Source organism: Ranitomeya imitator, chromosome 1 (assembly GCF_032444005.1).
Source record: "Ranitomeya imitator isolate aRanImi1 chromosome 1, aRanImi1.pri, whole genome shotgun sequence".
Classification (NCBI taxonomy): Eukaryota; Metazoa; Chordata; class Amphibia; order Anura; family Dendrobatidae; genus Ranitomeya; species Ranitomeya imitator.
This window is the reverse complement of record NC_091282.1, coordinates 701,315,193-701,335,177: the sequence shown is the minus strand read 5'-3', so window position 1 is coordinate 701,335,177 and position 19,985 is coordinate 701,315,193.

The following is a 19,985-nucleotide window of genomic DNA, read 5'->3' as shown; positions in this document are numbered from 1 at the left end:
ATTCTGTATAACGAGGCAGCAGAGTTACCCTGGTTTCTGTCCTACTTCTGTTCGGTAGTGTCCTTCTTTTCAGATGTGCACAAAACTGGCTGACGGCACTTTCAGGAACAACTTAACACATGGACACCGCCAGATCACAGGTCAGACAGCGTCCACAGTGCCTCCATCTACCTATTTAGGCCGGCGTCACACTCGGCGTAAGACAATACGGTCCGCATTTTACGGCCGTAATACGCGCGTAATGCGCCGAAATGTCACAGAAATATTGTTCCGTAGGTAATCCGTTGCCTAGGTGTGGTCGCGTATTTTGCGCATGTACTGTTGCGTGTGTGATCCGTATGTGATCCGTAGGGCGTATTTTTCACGCAACATCACAAAATGGACATTTAACGGTTCTCTGGCCTGCAAATAATTCAAATCATCAGAAACATCACTATTTAAGCCCTCTACAACAGGTGGAACCCTCCCATCTGCCCATTTAATTGTTGTGCTTATTTTGGCTGTGTTGGTTGTACCTTCCAAACATGTCTGACTATGTGTCTTTAAGCACAACTCAGCGGGTGTTGTTTCACTGGCTGTTGTCGCATCGCTTTGACCAGCCATATCCGGTGAATGTTGATCCGCGAAGGAGGAGACGAAGATTGTGGATGCATCCTCTATTGACCCAACGCCTCAGTAAAGGACATTTTGAGAGGCTCTATACAGCTTTGAGGTCACATCCTGACAAGTTCTATCTGTACTGTCGCATGACCATCAGTACCTTTGATATCTTGTTGGAGATCTTACATCCAGGTATCACCTATCAGGACACAAGGATACGAAAAGCCATATCTGCTGAGGAGCGTCTTCTCCTAACCTTATGTATGTATTCACCATTCTCACATACTGTATGTTGATTATATTTTTTGGTATGTGTTGTGTTTTATCAGGTTTATGATAGTATATGTGGACATTATGGCACAAGCACATCACCAAAACTGTGGTGAATGTTGTAGTTAAGTAACCAAGGTTTATTGTAATTTTTGAAATGAAAATAATGTCTTTGTAAATATACTATGCACTTGTGCTTATTCATGTTTTCTTTCCACTCATGTTAAATACGTAATATTATCTTTATTTGTCTTTCAGCTTCCTGTCCACAGGCGTGTCATATGCGGGACTACACCTGGAGTTTCTGATTGGGCGGTCGACAATTTCTGGCATTGTTTGTTCAACCTGTTTTCAAATATGGGAGAAACTTCAGGAACTTGTTATGCCTGAGCCCAAACAGGAGGCTTGGCTCAAAATCGCACGTGGATTCCAGAACACTTGTGACTTCCCTAACTGCATTGGAGCTGTGGATGGGAAACATATCAGGGTGCGTAAGCCGCCGAACTCTGGTTTCCAATTCTACAATTATAAGCAGTTTTTCTCTGTAGTTCTGTTAGCTGTTGCTGACAGTAACTACAGGTTTATAATTGTATACATTGGGGCCTATGGGCGAACTGGAGACTCTAGGGTCTTCAATTCGTCCATAATGGGTCATGGCTACGTGACAGTTAGACCTCCCACCAGCACAACAACTCCCAGGCTCCAATGCGGAAGCAGTGCCTTTTGTTTTGGTTGGAGATGAGGCTTTCCAACTGACGAGGCACGTCATGAGGCCTTATCCTCGGCGCAACCTGGACCACCGGCGTAGGGTCTTTAATATGAGGCTTTCCAGGGCGCGGAGACTGGTGGAGTGCGCCTTTGGGATTCTTGTTGCAAAATGGCGTGTTCTCCAGTCTGCCATTCAGCTCAGTGAGGCTACAGTCAATGAAGTCATAAAAGCCTGTGTTATTTTGCACAATTTTACACGCATACATGATTGTTCCTCAGCTGATCTTGGTGAACACCTGATGAGCAATGTGATTAGGCCTACCTCATATGGCCCTCCTCCACGGCGTCCCCTTTCTGGCCTAAATGTTAGGGATTTATTCACCAATTTTTTTGTTTCTCCTCAAGGTGCAACTCCCTGGCAAGATTATGCAATTTTGCATGTTTGATTTTTTGTATTTCTAAATATTTGTCATATTTTCCAAACAATTTAAAGTGTAAACTAAAACAACTGTGTGTTGTATTTTCTTAATGCACATATGGTTATGAGCCTAGCATGTGTGTGTGATGTAATAATGATTGGACCACAACCATAATTAGGCTTTTTAAATGTTCAATTTTACTAATTTGAAAAGCCTTTTTGAGGTTTTTTTTTTTTGCCTTTTTTTTTGTTCTTTTAAGCATAAACTTTTTTTGGCAATATATGCCTAAAAACAAAACATAGGAACAAAGTGCTATGTCAGCACAAACATAAACAACACATGGATATGTCCTCCAAAATAATAATTAAACAAAACAAAAATCACAGATCTTGGTACGTAGGTGGTGGAGATGGGGGTAGATCTGGGTCATCATCAGGTGGCCTTTGTCAGCCCAATTGTCCTTCACCCTGTGTGGATGATGTGTGGGCTGGAGGAACATTCTGCCTGGACTCATGTGGGCCAGTTGTGGAATGCCCATTAGGATTTAGAGCAAATCCCTCATGGTCCTGAAAATATGGCCTGGAATCATATCCAAACCCAATATGGCCATGTCGTCCAAACCCAGGTTGGGACCAGCCTCCAGCACTAGGTCTGGACAAGTAGCCAAATTGGGATGGTTGCTGATAGCCTGCCATATGGGCCTGAGGTTGCCATGGTGGGTTGGGTGTGGGTAGGGGTTGTGGTGTAGGCTGACGTGGAGGGGGTGGTTCAGATCCCTGTTGAGCATGCACCTGTGGACATCTTTGCAGCCGCAGGAGATTTTGTGGTGACAGCTGCCAATTTTCAATAGTCTCCATAAGCTGGTATGGGTTATTTGGGGGGGTGCATGCATCAATAAGGATCTGAATGCACCCTCTCACACGAAGCCTCACCTCACGCTCTAGGGGCCGTAAATACTGGGCCAGGCTACTCGTAAAGCCCTCCTCACCATCATCTTCACAAACCCTTGCCAGGTAGTTCAACACCCCAGCATCAACATTTCTCCTACTTTGGAGTAGCTCTCTTCTGCGGCAAGCACGCTGTGATATCACTGCAGCCTGTGGTGATCGCTCCAGGGCAACAGTAGAGCTGCTGCTGTTTGCAGGGTCATCCTGGCTAGCTTGTGCTGCTGCTGCTGGTGCTGATGTTGATGGTGGGGCATCTTCTTGGCCTGGTGCTGCTGGAGCGGGCTGGGCAGATGTCGAGGATCCTGGAGGGATGGAGCCTGACGGATCAGAAGATGGGCCAGCCACCTCTTCTCCTTCCCCAACTGGGTCTATGACCAACTCTGAATCCGACCCTGTCTCCCTGTCAGTGAGGTTAGACTGTGTTCTGTAATGAAAGTTTGTTTTTTAAGTTTTTCTTATTTCCAAAATGTAAAAAAAAAAAAAAAAAAGGTTGAAAATGTGTTGTGAGTAGGGTTGAGCGACTTTTACTTTTATAGGGTCGAGTCGGGTTTTGCGAAACCCGACTATCTCAAAAGTCGAGTCGAGTGAAATCGGCAGATTATGGCGAAAAGTCGGGGATCTAACTTTTTTTTTTTCTCTCTCTCTCTCTCCCCCCCGTCCCTGAACAGAAAAGCTGGTGTTACACATTGCAAATCGCTACAGCGCACAAGCGACAAGATGGCGATAGGCGTCCACGCCCCTAAGACCTATGTCATCACTCTGCCCACGCTCCTTCATTGGCTGAAAAAATGGCGCCAAACGCGTCATACGAAACGCGACTTTGGCGCGAAGATCGCCGACCGCATGGCCGATCCCACACTAGGATCGGGTCGACTTTTGAATTTGTCCGATCCGTTTAGCTCAAGCCTAGTTGTGAGGTTTGTACTTACGGTCTGAGGTCCATGCTGGGATTCAAGAATGTCAAACGATCAAAATAAATATTTTTTTTTTCTTAGGAGGTGCGCCTGCGCCACTCCTGTCACGCTGCTGCCTCTCCCTCCTATATTGATCGCGCATGCTCCGCCATCTTGTCGTAACATCACCCACTGAAACAAAATACATTAAACAAATTGATTACCCCATTATGCACAGTGGTCACACAAGGTGTAATTGACTACACAGATTTTAGTGTAGCATAGGAATATGCATTTGTGGAATACATTTATTAGTAATTGAGATCAAATAATACAATTTGTATGTAAGGCCACAAGGACCGAGTCCACTACCCTCTTTCCCAGAATGTAATTTTTCTGGTTAATGGAGCGCCCCCAGACACAGGGCCACGAGTTCTCGGTACCGGGCTTCTCTGGTTCGGTTCTGAGGCTGTCACGGTGGCTAGACCCGGTCCGCGACACTGCTAAGGGGCGTCCAATAAAGGTGGTGCAGTCTATCAGGGGTTCGTGATGCCACCTGTGGTGTTCGGTCAGGGTGACCGATGCTGCTGTGGGGTCCGCTGGGGTGATGGAATGGCAGCTGGATGGTATACCTTCCCACAGGTGAAGTATGTCCCCAGGGCTTCCCAGTAGGGTAGATGGTGATGGTGTGAGGTACAGTCAATAATGAGGACACAGGGTTGCAGTCTCTTTACCTCTTTACTGAAGACTTCAGGATCCTCAATCCAGAGCACGTTTAACAGGGCTATCTGAGACCAGCCGGTCCGATGGGCACTTCCAGAGTTTTCTTCACAGATGGAAATCGTTGCCTACCACTAGCGCCTGTGTGTTGTAGTCCCACCTTGCTGAGCATTCGGAATAGTCCTCACAAGTGCTGTTCTCGTTCGTCGTTCTCTACAGCTCTCTCTCTCTCTCTTTAGTTCCAGATGTTGCTAGTTTCTCGTCCCCCAGATATGTTATGGCTAGGACGCACCCGTATGACGCGAAGGCCTGGAGGTCTTCCGGGACCCTAGAGATGCCCCTCTCCCACTGTTGCCCCCTATGCCTTCGTAGGAAATTTAAGGTAGACAGCCAACCTATAATTAACTGTCCTGCGGAGTTCGAAGTAAGGCCTAAAGTCAGTTACTCCCGCGGTGTTCCGGCCATCGGCTACACGCCTCAGTAGGATGTTGCCTCGGTCTCACAGCACAACTCCTACTGGTACTCCTTTTTGCTTGATCTCGTTTACACTGTTCCACAATATCCTTTCCTTTGTGTCTCTTTCTTAGGATACCACCGCAAGGTAGTGCAGGCGCGGTTCCGTTACGTTCTGTTCTGTTCGCTAGGCACCTGCCAGGTTCCCACGCCTGACAGGGACCCCCTTGTGTCTTCTCCCTGCAACACCCCCTGCCACGGGATGTTGCCTGAATCCAACCCAGTCAGCTTCTGACTAACATCCTCCCCGACCCCTAGTCTTACCAGTGTGAGGAGTGGCCCAATAAATAAAGCCTTTTTCTCCCCCTAGTGGCCGGAGTGTGAAGTGTAAAGTGTTCTGGTGATACCTGGTCAGGAGAACTCCTTCAGTGCCATCAGACATACCATCACTCCCCTTAGTGGCGGAGTGTCATACTGCAATGACTAGATCTCTGGGGCGCTGCATTAACACTGTAAGGGACATTTGTTACAAGCATTTTTTTAATCCGTTTATCATGTACAGCACCATGTACATACTGGTGTGCTTTAAATTAAGTTCTGTAATAATTAACAAATTCATGTATAAAACTTCAAAGGAGTTAGGTACTACTGTTTCACAAGAAAATTAAATTACAAACATGAGTGTACTTACTTATTTGTCTCTGTGCCTCACGTGGCTGCTGCTCATAATGTGGGAATAGGGACCCACACACACTCCTCCATGCTGCCTCTTTTTGGGCCCTGTTGGAATAGTTGGGATCTCTCTGGTCCCAAATTACTGGCCTTTCTTGCACCAAAATTAGAAGCATGTCTACATTGATAATGTGAGCCATGGTGAATCTCACTCCGTGGAGGCGTGCAGCAGACTTCCGGGTTCACTGTCTGGCTTTTTCAACTAATTAGCACGTCTCACCTGCCTGATTGAGGCCTTTGGACATTTCCGGACATCTGCCTTAGTGTAGCGTATTTCTCGCAAGTCACACGCATGGTCCGTATGCATTCCGTATTTTGCGTGCCCCCATAGACTTTCATTGGCGTATTTTTTGCGCAATATGCTGACAAACGCAGCATGCTGCGATTTTGTACGGCAGTAGAAAGCCGTATAATATGGATGCGTAATATACGGCTGATAGGACCTGACCCATTGAGAATCATTGGGCCGTTTGTAATGCGTGTTTTACGGGCGTATTTTATGCGCTCATACGTCCGTAAAACTCGCTAGTGTGACGCTGGCCTTATAGGGAATCTTCTGCTGGGAGTCTGAATCACATATTTTAGAGATTTACACGGAAACCCCAGCGCAAGCAATCAGCGCAGAGAGCAGGATAAATGTGCACCGAGCCTTATTGCGAACTTTGGGAGGCAGCATGAAAAAATAAACAGCAAGTGAAGAATTGGTTTTATTTATTTTTGCACGCCGTTCCTCGTGCGATTACTGCAATATCAAATTGATATCATTTTTTATATTTGGCTGCTGTCACACACTAAAAGATGCATTTATTGCAAAAACTGATTTTTGCATTGCCTTATTTTGAGAGCTATAATTTTTCCATATTTCTGCTCACTGCTGGAGCCCACATCAAAGGGAGGGAGTCCGACATCAGCGTAAATGTACGCCCGATATCGGTAAGGGGTTAATGAGAAAAAAAAAGAACTTTTTTGAATTTGCCAAATGGCTGCAATGAAACAGAGTGAAAAAAATTAAAATGGTATGAATACTTTCCGTACCCAATGTATGTAGTATTCAGAGTATCTAGTTGTTTTATGCCTAAGAACCTCTCTGTTTCACTTACAATAGATATTTCCTTGCTCTTTGTAATTAACTCATCTGCATTATGTTTCAGTTCATGCATTACAAAAGAAAGATCCAATAATCGGGAGGTCAGGCAAATTAATTGCAGATATGTGTGATATAATGACGGCGTTGTATCGGCTCAATAGTGGTGTAAATTATGCTTCTCTGGAGCAGGTAATTATGGTTCAGTGGATCCCACTTATATCAAATTCACTCATCATTTTTCTTGTCATGTTGAATCTGTTAAACACTGGGTTATAAATTGCTTGCTGGGATAATGAACAGCTAGGATTGAGCATTATTACACTATTGCTAGATCTAGTGGGATTTCTGTGGTCTATCTCTGGAGAGTGATAGTCACCATGTTGGACAATAAATAGCATAGGATATCTTTAGATGTAGCATTCAGGAAACACAAGGCTATATCCATCATGGTAAAAATATGTGAATTCAGTTACCACCTCTTCATTTCTCTGAAGCGGCATGTTAGGCCTCATTCAGACGTCTGTTTTTTTGTATATGAGAAAATCGGACCGTTTTTCTTCAAACAAAAGACAAAGGAAATTGCATTATTGCATCAATCCCAACAAAATTCCAGTGGAGCTGATGTTGGGAAAATCAAGAGTTAAAAGTTATAGTAACACGTATTTCCAAGTGATGTTCTCATAGCAGGGACAAAGGAATATTTGTAGATAAAGTCTGGTAATGTACAATAAGTTAGACAAAGCTTATGACTTGCCTACTTGCTGCAAGGTAAGAATAAAGAACTATCTTGATTCAGATGATTTTGTGCCTCGGGAGGTAATTCTTGTAAAAACACTGCGCTACAACATTAGGTAGAAATGGGAGAGAATTCACCAGTCACCATCTGATACAGGTAAAAGAGAATGAGAACAGTGTGATTGGTTTCCAAGTAATCAGTTCAGTACAAAATTTGTAGTGAAACAGTTAGTATCCCTTTAAACATCAGGATTCAGATGAAGTAAAGTGGATAAATCCAGGTGACAAGGAACCTAAATCAATATACTGAATATACTGAAGATCCACTTAGACTGGACAAGCAATGAAAAAGTATTTATTACACTCACAAATTAAAACAACGCTTAAAAACAAATGCACAGAGCAGTCAACCTCGTGGCAAACGCCAAATGTGTAGCCCGACCAGGGCCAGAGTGGCCATCTGGCAATTCTGGCAAATGCCAGAAGGGCCTCTCTGGTCATGGGCTGCCTTGTCTGAAATTGTTAGCAGAATTGGTGTTCTCAAGACACCCACACTGTTAAGAGTTGTGACAGATCACAGTCGCTGACTCTCTCACTTACCCCAGCAGGCCGCAGGAATCATTAGTTTTGTAGTAAATCTTGCTTTCCTCCATCCAGGGTAATATTAGTAATATATCCCATCTGGTGCATGGGGATGGGGACAACATGGGCCTGTGTGATTTCAAATGCCAGGGCTGAATTTCAGCCCCAGTCCGTACGTGAGACCGACCAAGGGTTTCGCCCTAGAAATCATGGCTTCTGGAGGTAGCTGGAGACCTGGGAACATGTGATAATAGCAGTATTCTAGAAAGGACTCATTTAGATGTTAATTTTTCACGTACAAATTTTATCCTTTTGTTCACAGATAGACTTAAAGAGGTAAGTGTTCTATCTGACTGTACACATATCTGTGTATTTGCTGACTAAGTGGTCCACACAAAATAATGGAGATATGTATCATTTTCATCCAAGTCATGGATCTAAATCGACAATGCAAGTCTAAAGGTCCATAAAAAGATCACTGTGCTGTCCATTTTTCACAGACTGTTTGCTAGATTAAGCTTGAGAAACCTTCATCAGTTCTTTTTTTATTTTATCAGAGAAAAACTGATAACATTCTGATGATTAATACTTATACTGACCAAACTCTAATGAAAATCTGATAAAAAAAAAAAAACACTGATGAAATGTGAACCATTTTTTGTGCACAAAAAAATCATTGATGTCTGAATCAGCCCTAAGTTGTATAACTCTTTATTTTAAGCTTATTTAACTATGATTTTTTTATGTGGACATTCCCTTCAACTACTACTGTTGAAGGCTCTGTCCATTTTTCTCAACCTCTCTCGCTCCTACAGGTACCATGTGTTATCTCAGGAGAGCAGTTTCTTTACAACAATATTGCTTCACATGCTTCTCATTCAAATCAACAGTGTATGTGACCAGATACTATTGGTCCTCTAGAGCAAGAACTATTCTTAACAGTTTTTTAATGCTGTAAAGGTGGTAATATATAGACAAAATGACTGACGGGCGAGCGATGTTTTAGCCAACAGGCATCTCAGGTGATTCTCCCATACACAAGAGCACTCCTGTGTTCTCTATAAGAAAAAAAACAACTGACACATCGGCTTGCAACTTATCACTAGGAGAACAATGTTATTGTTACGACATGTATTGTGACCCAACGGGGGGTGGGTTGGCGGATGGCACAACACAACGGGATGGTAAAGGGGTGAGGAAGACACAGCTGATAGGGAAATGGGGGATGGTCACCACCTGAGCCAGTTCCTGCACTCCCCTAATGCCCTAAGTGGGTCCTTCCCCCTTCCGTCGTCCCACGCTATTACCTAGCACTGCCCTGGCTAGTGCACTGGCCGGCAAGGAGTGCTAGCCTCACCACTGAAGATAGTACAACATAGGGGACAGTGACAAACACAAGACTGACGGGGTAATAACAAAACTTAACTTCATCTGCTGTAAAGCACTGCACAGCAGAATAATGACACTAGGATCACAAACTCATGAAACCAGCTGATACACCACAGCAGCCAGCAAGCTCCTTACTCCAGGCTTGGTCACTGTAGATTGCTCTATCACCAACAGTCAGCTGATGCATCAGGTGACCATTTAAAGGATGGTGGGAGTGGTCATCACCCACATCAGCTGATCTAGCAACTCTGCAAATACAAAAGATTGCCAGCGAGGGAAACCGATCATGAAAGGAAAAAAAGCTTCATTTAACTCATAGTGAAATCAGAGCTGCCACGAATCCAAAAATAGATCGCGACAGTTATTGGCAGTCTGAAATCAGACAACATCTCTCTCGACCATCAGTCAGCTGGCGCCCCGTAAACTTTAGACCTTCAGCCAAAACTGGCAATTTTGGCGAGTTCGGTCGACATTAGTCTAATGTGTATCAGGGCCTTAAGTCCCATATAAGAAAGGCTCTAATTAAGGGATCCCCTTTACAACCTTCATATGCCTCAATACATCATACGTAAAGTGTTTACCGAAAGCTTAAATGCCCCCCCATGCACATTACATGACTGTTCATTTCAACAGGGTGAGCCGACCATCTGATGTGTATAGGAGTCTACATAATTTCCCTAGACAGATGATGTTGGGAAAGAGAAAAAAAGGGTCGATAGAATTTCAATTGCCAATTCTTTAGTTTCTAGTGAAGATAAACTGTTGTCGGAGTGGCATGGTCATTGACTTTGGTCAAAATTCAGCTGTGTTATGGCTACCTCCCTCCGGCCCTAATAACACCTGGACTTGGGTGTTTATACAGGTGTTTCTCACAACATTAGAATATCATCAAAAAGTTAATTTATTTCAGCTCTTCAATACAAAAAGTGAAACTCATATATTATATAGAGTCATTACAAACAGATGAACACGCTTTTCCAGGATGTCCACAAACGCCTTTACCTCCTGGTATCCGACCTTCAGAGACCGGCGCAACATTTTTTTCAGCAATAGAGCGGAGAATGTCAGAAAACCTTACTCCTGAACTCCAGCTGAACGTCATGCAGGCCTGCCAGGCTGCTTACAACCAGGCATTACAGCAGCAGTCCAGAAGCTATCACCAGCAGTCCGAATTTTACCACCATCCACAAGCACAGCATCAGTGGGCTGTTCCCCAAGTTCACAGCTACACCACCATGCTGCCGAGTGCAGCACCCCTGCATCAAGCAGCATCCACCAGGCTCCAGAGTGCACCACCCCAGCAGAATGCAGCATCCACCACGCTACAGAGTGCACCACCCCTGCAGCAAACAGCATCCAACAGACCGCCAAGTGCAACACCCCACTCTGCTCACAAAAAAGGAAAAAGACTGCCACTAGTGACTCATCACCGCACCGAAAAAGGAAGACAAGGGGCAAGAAAAGCCACCCAAAAATGGACTTGCCACCTCCACCCTCACTTCCCAGTGTGTCTCTGATGTCACTACCTTCCCTCCCTTCAAATTTTTCTATCCATTCCCACGATTCAAATCCTAATGTGTCATCTACTCTCAATGTGTCCAGTCCCATCCAGGAGCCAATCCTACAATTTACCTCCCCTTCCCCTGTAACCCCTTCATTATCAATCACCACCCAATCCTCCCAGCTCCACAGCCCCAACGTCCACACCATCTCACCGCCAATGAGACCTGGAAAATAAATCTAATTTGGTTTTGTTAAATAAAAGTTTTATTCTGTTTTCGCAATCTTTGAGTTTTCTTTGTTTCTTTAGGTGAAAACACACAAGTGTGTACAATATGGTTGACTGAAGTTGTAACGGGTGTGTAACTGGAGGTGTTTTATTAGTAGTAAAGTCAACAAACATTAAAGGTACATTTACTTACAAGTGTATTAAACCATATTGTCTTGCCATGACACACGTCCAATATCAGAAACAAAGTAATCAGCAAACTTATCCCTCATCTGGGCAACTTCCACATTTGTCCTCAGAGCGTGATCACGGTAATCCTGCAAAGTGGTTTCAACAGGTTCGTCAAGTTCTAATTGTTGTCGCTCTTTTGCCAGGATGAAATTGTGCATAACAACACACGCTTTGACAACATCATCAATTGTCTCACTTTTTTTAGATTGATTGGTGTTCCCAAAATGCACCATTTAGATGCCAGCAAACCAAAGGCACACTCCACATATTCTTCGTGCCCTTGTTAGTCGGTAGTTGAAATCCTTCTAGTGTGATCCAAGTCCCGACTTGAGTACTGTTTTAGGAGGTTGGCACACATTTGAAAGGCCTCATCCCCAACCACATCAAATGGCATTGGCCATCCTTCAGTGTTTGGAAGAGGCTGTGGTGGTGGAATATTGAAATAATTACAATACAAACGTTGGCCCATGTCAGAGTTTTTGAAAGTCTGTGAGTCTTTTCCTTGTCCAAATGAGCCAACGTCCATGGCGACAAATCTACATTCGGCATCTGCAATTGCCATCAGAACAATAGAAAAGTATTTTTTGTAATTAAAGTACTGGGATCCACTTACAGACGGTTTCAGAATCCGAATGTGTTTGCCGTCCACAGCGCCAACACAGTTTGGAAAATTACAAATTTCCTGTAATTTGGCAGCATTTTCCAGTTGTGGGATGGGGGAGGAATTCTTCCCACAGAACGTCACATAAAACATGGCAGGTGTCTCCAACAATCCCAGAAAGGGTGAACACTCCAATCTGGAATTGAAGATGATAATTTCTCTCCGGTAGCCAGGAATTTGCGGAACAGACATAGGAAAAAAATATCATTACATGGTTTCTCTAACAATAATAGTAGCGACAGGTGTTTGTTTTTCAAAATTGCGTACCTCAGGGTCACGAACAGACGTTCCTCAGCAGGAATTGCTCTACGTAGTTGAGTGTCCTGCCTGCTGATGGATCCTCTGACACATTGCAGCAAGTCAACAAAGCTCTGGTATGAAATCCTGGTGTAGTCATAAAACGTATCCGGGGTTTCCTGCAGCTCGCTGTACAATGAGTAGTAGGCTCCACGGGTCTGTTGGACTTCAACGATGGGGTGTTGCCAGTAGCGACAGGGACGTCGTCTCCTTATTTCTCTCCTTCTTTCTTCTTCACAAGCCACAACAAAGGAAAATGTCAATTTCAAGGATAAATCCAAACTCCGATAGAAGCTCTCCATGCCAAGATCCATCTTGCAGCAGTATACAGCAGCTAAAGATGAGGATTTCATCTATGTAGGGTTTATATACAGACTCTCCATGAGACACGCCCATTGTGTGTCTTGTGTCAAGAAAATTCCTCTGGAAATATCAAATGCATGTGCTGAAAAAACACAAACGCATGCCAATACGCATACAAATGCATGCAATTGCGTTTTTTTGGCGTCATGCGTAAGATGATGTGGATAAAAACGCTGTGTAACCATGCGTTTTGGCATGTGTTTCTGCTGTGCATACATACGCTAATGTGTACTTAGCCTTAGCGTTTCAAAAGGTCCCATAGTCTGTTTCCGTAGGCTCCATAATCATGGGGAAGACTGCTGACTTGACAGATGTTTCACCGTAATTCAAATAGTAAAGACACAAACTTATATTGAATTTCACCGAATGGTGCTCAAATGATATAAAATCTAACCTTTAATATAGATCAATAAAATCTCACAAAGTATTTTAAATTAACCAACACCCCATATGATATGGGTTTACTCATAAATAAGCACAAAAAGAAGAAAGATATTTCACCCTAATAGGCTACTATAGCTTCCCTTCCTATCAGCGGATGTTGGCACCCTAGAAAACCTGCGCAATGGCGCCCCCGCTCAACGTCGACTCTCCCTCCCTTTCCCTGGAAAGCCCTATCCAAGGTAGGGTGCAGAGAAATATAGCAGTATTGTACCATATGTGATATAATCAGATAGACATGGTACCCTGCTTCTGATATACCATATAGTACGTGTAATATATCAGAGAGGGAGGTATATTGAGGCCCAAAGGCAAACACCAAAATCATATATCAAAAAAGTTTGAGAATAGGCAGATATCATAATTGTGTATATTCCCAGTTCTCACCTATAATAATAGGCGACCTTATATTACATACCGTATGGGTAATTGATCTATATTAAAGGTTATGTTTTATTTTACTTGACAGATGTCCAGAAGGCAGTCATTGACACACTCCACAAGGAGGATAAGCCACAAAAGATAATTGCTGAAGAAGCTGGATGTCCAAAGTGCTGTATCTAAGCATATTAATGGAAAGTTGAGTGGAAGGAATAAGTGTGGCAGAAAAAGGTGCAAAAGCAACCAAAATAATCAAAGACTTGAATGGATGTTTAAGAAAAGGCAATTAAAAAATTGGGGGGAGATTCACAAGTAGTGGACTGCTGCTTGGAGTCATTGCTTCAAGAGCCACTACACACAGACTGCTGACTTCACAGATGTTTCACCGTAATTCAAATAGTAAAGACACAAACTTATATAGAATTTCACCGAATGGTGCTCAAATGATATAAAATCTAACCTTTAATATAGATCAATAAAATCTCACAAAGTATTTTAAATTAACCAACACCCCATATGATATGGGTTTACTCATAAATAAGCACAAAAAGAAGAAAGATATTTCACCCTAATAGGCTACTATAGCTTCCCTTCCTATCAGCGGATGTTGGCACCCTAGAAAACCTGCACAATGGCGCCCCCGCTCAACGTCGACTCTCCCTCCCTTTCCCTGGAAAGCCCTATCCAAGGTAGGGTGCACAGAAATATAGCAGTATTGTACCATATGTGATATAATCAGATAGACATGGTACCCTGCTTCTGATATACCATATAGTACGTGTAATATATCAGAGAGGGAGGTATATTGAGGCCCAAAGGCAAACACCAAAATCATATATCAAAAAAGTTTGAGAATAGGCAGATATCATAATTGTGTATATTCCCAGTTCTCACCTATAATAATAGGCGACCTTATATTACATACCGTATGGGTAATTGATCTATATTAAAGGTTATGTTTTATTTTACTTGACAGATGTCCAGAAGGCAGTCATTGACACACTCCACAAGGAGGATAAGCCACAAAAGATAATTGCTGAAGAAGCTGGATGTCCAAAGTGCTGTATCTAAGCATATTAATGGAAAGTTGAGTGGAAGGAATAAGTGTGGCAGAAAAAGGTGCAAAAGCAACCAAAATAATCAAAGACTTGAATGGATGTTTAAGAAAAGGCAATTAAAAAATTGGGGGGAGATTCACAAGTAGTGGACTGCTGCTGGAGTCATTGCTTCAAGAGCCACTACACACAGACATATCCAGGACATGGGCTACAAGTGTCGCATTCCTTGAGTCAAGCCAATCATGACCAAAAGTCAACACCAGAAGCACCTTACCTGGGCCAAGTAAAAAAAAACTGGATTGTTGCTCAGTGGTCCAAGGTGTTGTTTTCATATGAAAGTAAATTTTGCATTTCATTTGGAAATCAAGGTCCCAAAGTCTGAAGGAAGAGTGGAGAGGCACACACTCCAAGCTGCTTGAGGTCTAGTGTGAAGTTTCCACAATCAGTGATGGTTTGAGGAGCCATGTCATCTGCTGGTGTAGGTTCACTGTGTTTTATCAAGACCAAAGTCAGCGCTAGGGTCAGGCTGGCCCACCGGGACACCGGTAAAATGCCCGGTGGGCCCGCTCCAGAGAGGAGGAGGAGGAAGGAAAACAAAAAAGGGATGCGGGCCCTTTAAATCTTCAGATGGCAGAAGCGCACGCGGATGCATGCACGCAGTCCCAACCGCAGCCACGACCAGGGCTGGCGACACCACCCGGTGAACCCAGGCAAGCGCTGGGGGGGCTCTGGGCGAACGGGGGTTGGACGCGGAGTATGGGGTCCGTCGGGGATCCCAGTGCCAGCGCTGGCATCGGGGCCCCCCCTTCTAATACTCACCTCTCCTCGTTCAGAGCGGCAGCTGCAGTGTCTTCATCACCCTCTGACTCTGCGACGTCTCAGGGCAGAGGGTGCGATGACGTTATCACTGCGCGCTCAGCCTCTCTGTCCTGAGCATTGCAGAGCCGGAGAGATGCTGAGTGTACCGGACCTGCGGTGGGAAAGGGAGAGGTGAGGATTTTACTTTCTTTTTAATGTATGGGGCCCAAGATGTGCTGCATGGAGAAGCAGCGGGCCCATAGTAATGTATGGAGGAGCGGGGGGGCATAATCCTGTGTGCAGGAGTGGGGTCACATAGTAATGTATGGGGGAGCGGGGGGGCATAATACTGTGTGGAGGAGTGGGGGCCCATAGTAATGTATGGAGGGGGGGCATAACACTGTGTGGAGTGGGGGCCCATAGTAATGTATGGAGGAGTGGGGGGTCCATAGTAATGTATGGGGAAGGGGGCATAATACTGTGTGGAGGAGTGGGGTCCCATAACACTGTATGGAGAAGTGGGGTCCCATAGTAATGTATGGAGGAGTGGGGGGCATAATACTGTGTAGAGGAGTGGGGTCCCATAATACTGTATGGAGGACCGGGGGCCCATAGTAATGTATGGGGGAGTGGGGGGGCATAATACTGTGTGAGGAGTGGGGTCCCATAATACTGTATGGAGGAGCGGAGGGGGCGTAATACTGTGTGGAGGAGTGGGGTCAAATAATAATGCATTGAGGAGCGGAGGGGGCGTAATACTGTGTGGAGGAGTGGGGTCCCATAATAATGTATGGAGGAGCAAGGGAGCATAATACTGTGTGGAGGAGTGGGGTCCCATAATACTGTATGGAGGAGCGGGGTCCCATAATACTGTGTGGAAGAGTGGGGTCCCATAATACTGTATGGAGGAGCGGGGGACATAATACTGTGTGGAGGAGCAGGGTCCCATAATACTGTGTGGAGGAGTGGGGTCCCATAATAATGTATGGAGGAGCAAGGGAGCATAATACTGTGTAGAGGAGTGGGGTCCCATAATACTGTATGGAGGAGCAAGGGAGCATAATACTGTGTGGAGGAGTGGGGTCCCATAATACTGTGTGGAGGAGTGGGGTCCCATAATAATGTATGGAGGAGCAAGGGAGCATAATACTGTGTGGAGGAGTGGGGTCCCATAATACTGTATATGGAGGAGCGGGGTCCCATAATACTGTGTGGAGGAGTGGGGTCCCATAATACTGTATGGTGGAGCGGGGGGCATAATACTGTGTGGAGGAGCAGGGTCCCATAATACTGTGTGGAGGAGCTGGGAGCATAATACTGTGTGGAGGAGCACTGGGCCCACAATACTGTATTAAGGAACAGGGGGCCCACAATACTATATGTAGGAGCAGGGGGCCCATGATGTGCTGTATGGAGGAGCATTATATGGGGCCCATAATACAATATGGAGGACTATGTGGTTGGCAATAATACTGTATGGAGGACTATGAGGTGCTCATAATACTGAATGGAGGAGCATTATATGGGGCCAATAATATTGTATGGAGGAGCATTATATGGGACCAATAATACTGTATGGAGGACTATGTGGTTGCTCATAATACTGTATGGAGGAGCATTATATGGGGCCAATAATATTGTATGGAGGAGCATTATATGGGGCCAATTATACTGTATGGAGGACTATGTGGTTGCCCATAATACTGTATGGAGGACTATGTGGTTGCCCATAATACTGTATGGCGGACTATGTGGTTGCCCATAATACTGTATGGCGGACTATGTGCTTGCCCATAATACTGTATGGAGGACTATGAGGTGCCCATAATACTGTATGGCGGACTATGTGGTTGCCCATAATACTGTATGGAGGACTATGAGGTGCCCGTAATACTGTATAAAGGACTATGAGGTGCCCATAATACTGTATGGCGGACTATGTGGTTGCCCATAATACTGTATGGAGGACTATGTGTTGACCATAATACTGTATGGCGGACTATGTTGTTGCACATAATACAGTATGGCGCAGTATGTGGTTGCCCATAATACTGTAAGGAGGACTATGAGGTGCCCGTAATACTGTATGGAGCACTATGTGTTGACCATAATGCTGTATTGTGGACTATGAGGTGCCCGTAATACTGAATGGAGCACTATGTGGTTGCCCATAATACTGTATGGAGGACTATGAGGTGCCCGTAATACAGTATGGAGCACTATGTGTTGACCATAATACTGTATGGCGCACTGTGTGGTGCCTATATTGTACTATATCTGTTTTTTTATCTGTGCATCAGGAATCGTGGCATGTGTTAAAGGGGCCCACTGATACTCTTTCGCCTGGGCCCATGAAAACCTGGAGCCGACCCTGGCGACAACGCACATCAAGATGAATACCGGCTGCTCCTGTGACAGTCCATGTGTTGAAGTCACATAGCAGTTTTGTTAAATGACTCCTGCAGCCTTTGATAGGCTGGAGGCCTTTCACTGTTACTGCTATGTGACGTCAGCGCACGGCCTGTCACAGAGCAGAGCGCCCTGTCACAGCTGCAGTCGGCAGTCATTGTAACGACCACGCTGAATATGAAGCCACAAGAGGATGCTGGGGAGCGCAAGAAGGTGAGAAGAATCCCCCCCTCTGTAGTTGGGCAAGGTAGTGGCCATAGGGACGGACATAGGGGCCCAGGGAGGGTACATTAAATAAAGGGGCCCAGGATGAGGACATTATTACTGAAAGGGGTCCAGGATAGGGACCTTATTAAGGTGGACATTGGGGTCCAAGATGGAGACATTAAATAAAGGGGCCAAGGATCTGGCACCTTATTAAATAAAGGGGTGACATAATTACTGTATTGAGGTCAGGATGAGGAACATACATTATTGGTTTATGGTGGCAAGTGGGGACATAATTACTGTAGGGGCCAATCAGGGGACATTATTACTGCTGTAATTTACTTTTGAGCTTACTGTCTTCCATGGGGAGAACAAAAGGGGGTCCTGCTACTGTGCAGGGTGGCACTATGTCTTTTTTTTTCTTCATCTGACATAGTATAGAAGTCGAGGAAAATAGTGGGGAGTGTGCTCTGGAAGAGTTCAGCTATAGCTAATAGTGATGAGCGAATATACTCGTTACTTGAGATTTCCCGAGCACGCTCGGCGGTCCTCCGAGTATTTTTTAGTGCTTGGAGATTTAATTTTTATTGCCGCAGCTGAATGATTTACATCTGTTAGCCAGCATAAGTGCATGTGGGGGTTGCCTGGTTGCTAGAGTATATCCGCTTTGTAAGACGCACCCCCATTTCCCCCCCAAATTTGGGGGGAAATAAAGTGCGTCTTACAAAGCAAAAAATAAGGTAATTTGTTTTAACCAAAGAACCCCATTAATGTAAACTACCGTAATTATACATCCCAGTTTTTGGGGCGCACAGTAGATGTGCAGCAGCCGCCTGTGTTTTACAGCTGATGCTCCGCTATAATGACAGATATTTGCATATAGCTGTAGGGTGGGCCCCTAGAGTCCATTCCCTTGGTGGGCCCCAGACACCTCAGTCCGACCCTGGTCTGCCCTACTGTCTTTTAGAGCACTTCATACTTCCCTCTGCTGACAAGCTTTTTGGAGATAGAAATTTCATTCTCCACCAGGACTGGGCACCTGTCCACATGGCCAAAAGTACCAATACCTGGTTTAAAAACAACAGTATCACTATGCTTGATTGGCCAGCAAACTCACCAGGAATCTATGGGGTATTGTCAAGAGGAAGATGAGAGACACCAGACCCAACAATTCACATGAGCTGAAGGCTGCTATCAAAGCAACCTGGGTTTCCATAACACCTCAGCAGTGCCACAGGCTGATCGCCTCTATGCCGCGCCGCATTGATGCAGTAATTGATGCAAACGGAGCCCTGACCAAGTATTGAGTGCATTTACTGAACATACATTTCAGTAGGCCAACATTTTAGATTTAGATTTTTTTCTTCCTTGGCCTGGACTTTGATTTTCATTGGCTATAAGCCATAATCCTCAACATTAACAGAAATAAACACTATTAATCACAAAATAGATCACTCTGTTTGTAATGACTCTATAAAATATACTAATTTCACTTTTTTTATGGAAGAATGATGATATTCTAATTTTGTGAAAAGCACCTGTAGACTCACAGTTTGCTTCAGGGAGTGACCGATGATATTCACATTTTTCCCCTTTTGAAGGCTTGGAGCTATAGCAGTAGGCTTATTTCCTCTCTGGTTCTGTTGGAGGACGTTTGGTGTTATCGCTCTGGAGTCTGCTCACATTAAGTTGATTCCCCTTGTTTGTCTCCCTTCTTATCTTTAGTGTTCAGTGAGAACTGATCAGTGAGAACTGATCAGTGCTCATCCCCCCCTGCCCTATTCAGGGCCTAGCTCTAGGATTATACAGGGCTTAGTGTTGTGAATTCTGTTATCGAACTCCCTCCTGTGGTCATGAATGGTACTTCGGCGAGTT